Raw genomic sequence first — 5,002 nt, 5'->3', positions numbered from 1 at the left:
CAATTCTTTGATGCTCAGCCTTCTTTATGGGCCAATTCTCACATTTGCACATGACTCCTGGAAAAACCACAGCTTTGATGAGATAGACTTTTGCTGGCAAAGTGATGTCTCTGCTTTTTAATATGCTGTCTAGGTTTGTCATAGTTTTTCTTCCAAGGAGCACGCATCTTTTAATTTCATGGCTGCAGTCACCATCCATAATAGGTAATGACAGGCCTGAGATATAGGTCAGATCATGTCTCTCTCCTGCTCAAGACCTCCCAGTGGCTTCTCACATCACTGATGTAAAAGCCAGAGATGAGGCCCACTCAGATCTGGTCCATGCCCCGCTCATACCTCACCCACTTCTCCTTCCTGTTCCTCAAACATGCCAGGCTAGATTCCACTCCAGGACTTCTGTACTTGCTATTCTTTCTACCCAGAATGCTCTTCCCAAGTGTGCATACACTCACTCACCCCCTGCAGGTCTCACTCAAATGCCACCTGGACGCAAAGGTCTTCTCTGACCATCCCAGCCACTCTCCTTCCCTCTACCCTAGTTCATTCCCCTTCATGGTTTTCATGACCTCCTCATACTTTATATACACATATTTTTTCTCATCTGTTTCTCTCCCATTACAAAGCAAGCTCCATGAGAGGAAGGACTCAATTTATAATGGCTCAGTGATTTAATTTGTATCCCCATTTTACAGATGAGAACACTGAGTCCCAGTGATTACACACTAGATTAATATTAAAGATAGTCCGTGTACCCAAGCCTTGGGACACCAAACACAGTGCCTTTTCTAAAGAATCAACCAGCACTGGGAAGACCCAGAGGGATGGGATGGGGAGGGAGGCGGGAGGGGGGATCGGGATGGGGAACACATGTAAATCCATGGCTGATTTATGTCAATGTATGGCAAAAACCACTACAATATTGTAAAGTAATTAGCCTCCAACTAATAAAAATAAATGAAAAAAAAAAATCAACCAATCCAAAGTCCTCATTTTCTAGTTCAAGAGCAGAGTTCAGAGAGAGCTAGGAGGACTTCCCTGGTATTCTAGTGGCTAAGATTCCATGTTTCCAATGCAGGGGGCCTGAGTTCCTAATGCAGAGAACTAGATCCCACATGCTGCAACTAAGACTTTACATGCTGAATCTCAAGATTTCATGTGCCTCAACTAAGACCCGGCATGGCCAAATAAATAATTTTTTTTTTTTTAAAGAGAGAGGGCTGGGGATTTTCCTGCCGCAAAGAGACAATCCACTGTACTCTCCCCTTGTATACCACTGGCCTAATATGGGCAGGAGTGGGGTCTCTCCCAATGGCCCATCTCCCCAGTTGGCTGAGAGCTCAGCTCCTGTTCGCTCATCAGCAATAGCTGGGAAAAGATGATCTCCTGGTGAGCTAACACAGCACTGAAATACAAAGGACAGAAGTCAAGAAAGCTTCCAGCAGGTGGTGCCTGGTGAGGCTTCTGGAGCCCCAGTTAAGTTTAACCCCCATATCTGGAGCCCTTGTAATAGTTCCAAAACGTTTTCATGTCCTTTAGCATCTCTCTGGCAGCCCCATGTCAGCTGCTGGAAGCCTTAGAAAGATGATTTTGTAATTTTGTGAAATAACACTATTATCATCAAGCATCAGTGATGTGCCAGGTACTCTGGTAATAGCAGTTCTTTAAATTCTCACAATGACCCTATAAAGTAGGATGAAGTTATATCATACATGGGTTCAACAAATTAGGGCAGAAAGAATAAATTTTGCCTTTATACTTTGGAACTTGACTTTAAAGGAAGCTGAGACTCAACTGAAGACATTATTTCCACTTGACAGATGCAAACACTGAGTCTCAGGCTAATAACTTGAGTCACATAGCAGTTAGTGGCTGAGTTGGGGTTCAACCCCAAATCTCCTGAATTGTGTACAGCCATCATAATATACCACCAGAACCGAAATCAAAGTGTCTGGATCCAAGATAAGTGGCTTCTCCCTAAGCCACATTAAAAACCAATGAAGCCAGACAATGTAGGGAACAGGCACCATGCCAGGGAGAATGAATTGGCACAAGCTCTTTGGAGGGCAATGTGGTCATGCCAATCAAAATGACAAATGTGCACTCTCTTTTGACCCACCAATGCCACTGCTAGAAACCTATGCTCCTGATGTATTTGCACATGTGGGAAATGGCACCTGTTTCATGTTTTTAATTGCAGCCTTGTTTGTGATGCCTCAAAAAGATTAAATGCCTCTTACCCTGATAGCCCCATTGGTCCTATTCTGAGGGTCTTCAGGACTTCGTATAAAGATAAGGCTGAGGGACTTCCCAGGTGGTCCAGTGGCTAAGACTCCTTGCTCCCAGCGCAGGGGGCCTGGGTTCAATCCCAGGTCAGGCAACTGGATTCCACATGCCGCAACTAAGAGTCCACATGTCACAGCTAAAGATCCTGAATGCCTCAGCTAAGACCCAATACAGCCAAATAAGTAAAGAAAGAAAGCACTTAAAAAAAAAAATAAAACTGGCTGTTCATGTACCATTTGCTACAATGGTGCTATTAGATTTTTTTTTAAAAGGTAAAGCTGAATGAGGGTTTCCTAACCTTGATCTTCATAATTCACAACACATCATTTACTTAATATAAGTAATCTAAGTATGTAATATGTAATCTTAATATGTAATAATAATATGTAATATGTAATAATATGTAATAATGTAATATGTAAATATGTAATAATATGTAATGTGTAATAATGTCATAATCTTAATATGTAATCTAAGTAACTTACTTAAAAGGAAACATTAAACAACATCTGTAATTGAAAACATACAAATGCAAAGTATCCCCAAAATAAATATACTGAAAGCAAAACAGGGTTACTAAATTCTGGCTAGCTAATGTCTGTCTCCCAGTCTTCCCTGTTAGCAGGATGGATTAGTAGGTGGTAGAGTAGTTAAAGACCGGCACTAAACTGAGACTTTCTCTTTGACATTGTTAACAGGACTGAGGAATTGCTGAAAAGAATCCTCTCCTTCTGCTAGTGCCCTGGACCTCCTAAACGATCTTATATTCTGTTAACAGAGGGGAAATAGCCCCACTCTGCAGAGAATTAATGTGTCACTAGTTTTTTCAGAGGTGGCTCTTCAAAGAGGGGTGGGGTGTCCTCCTAGGCTTCCCTCTTCCCACTGGGGTGGGCTGAGTCATCGCGTGCAGGGAAGGAGGGAGTTTATAGGAAATGCCTTTTGTTCCTTCCCTTCCTGCTCTTTACCTGGCTGGGCTTGGCGTCCTGGGCTGATAATCCATAAAGGGTTAGCTGTAAAAACAAAACACACCTGCTTGTCCTTAAATAATGTTATTTCAAGGCAAAGTTCCCAACCTTGAAATAAATAGGGTTTCAAGTAAGAATCTGAATTAATTCTGACAACATAATCCAGAGGGCAAGATTTGCCTTCAGGTTTTCTTCTATTAACCCCACTAAAGACAAAGAGAAAACTGAGGAAAAGAATCTTTACTTCCGAGCCAGGGAAGGATTATTATTATTGTTATTATTATCATTAAGCTTCTTTGAAGTAAACAGAAAATGGAAATGAAAGCTCAGCTTTCTTTTACCCTCTATCCCATTTCTCCTTCCTGTCCATTCTCCTCCATGCTTTTGGAGAGTCTGTGGTGTATCAGGACAGCATTTCCCAACTTTGGTTCCTTTGAACACAAGTTTCTCCATTTCTGCCTAATCCACAACCCTCTCTACTGGTAGTTAATTTTCGAAAAGTGTAACTCTCATTGTTTTGCTTATATAAGTTTGGCTCCATTCTCAAACAATGAACTCCATTAAATCAAGGGCTGTATATAATATTTCCCCCAGTGCAAAATAAAGAGAAAAAAGTCAATGTTACAACACAAATTGAGCATGACGAGGGACCTCACAGAGCCACACCACTGACTATGCTTGGTGGAATTTTCAAGGCATGCCAGGCCTCAGGGAAGGCCTTCCATAAGTGCTTGCTGGCTGGCTGACCACTGTGCATCACCCCACAGCCTTCTGACCAGTGGTATTCAAGTTTTAGCTCCTGGAGAGCTTGTTAAAAGATTGCTGAGCTGCATCTGCAGAGATTCTGATTCAGCAGGTCTAGAGTGGGGCCTAGAAGTCTGTAGTTCAAACAAGTTGCCCCAGGCGATGTCAACACTGCAGGTCCAAGGGCTACAGTTTAAGTAGGTCTTGGGCTACTGGGCATCAAAATCACTTGAAGGTGCATCTTAAGTTGCAGATTCCTGGGCACTACACACCAGACATTCTGATTCCTCAGGCTGAGGTGGGTCCCTGGAATCTGCCATATTAACAGGCTCTCCAAGGATCCTCCCGAGACCACCATTAGCATCTGGAACTCGGAGGTGAGTGACCCACATCAAGGTCACTCTGCAAGTCAGGGACAACTTCTCCTCCTCGTTGCTTGGGCCCTAGACCTCAGTGCATTCTGGACTTCCTCTTCCCTCCTAATCCACTGCAGTGTGTCAGCAAACCCTGCTGGCTCTTCCTTCAAAACATATTTAGACTGTCTTCAAAAGTCTCCAGTACATATACTTGGGAATGAGACAGTAAATGAAACAAGACTGATGAAATACTGAGAACTGTTGAAACTGAGAGCTCATTTATTACAATTTTTATGGATATTTGAATTTTTTCCAAAAGGCAGCTTTTTTATTTTATTTTTTGACTGCATCAGGTAGCTTGCAGGATTTTAGTTCCCCAAACAGGGACTGAACTCAGGTCCTCAGCAGTGAGACACTAAAGTCCTAATTACTGGATTGCCAGGGAATTCCCAAAAAGTAGCTTTTAAGTCTTGATCTAACAAATCCACTTCTTGGAATTTATCTTCATAAAAATGTTAGATAACAGAAAAAAACTTACAAATAAAAATATTTTCCAAATAGTAATAGTGAAAAGCTGGGAATATACTAAGTTCTCATAGTAAAACAAAAATAAACTATGGGACATAACAAACTATGGGACACACCTCAGTGGAA

The sequence above is a fragment of the Dama dama genome, chromosome 23 (genome assembly GCF_033118175.1).
Source record: "Dama dama isolate Ldn47 chromosome 23, ASM3311817v1, whole genome shotgun sequence".
In the NCBI taxonomy this organism is placed as follows: Eukaryota; Metazoa; Chordata; class Mammalia; order Artiodactyla; family Cervidae; genus Dama; species Dama dama.
The sequence above is the reverse complement of the archived record's forward strand: the minus strand, read 5'-3'. Positions refer to the sequence as shown.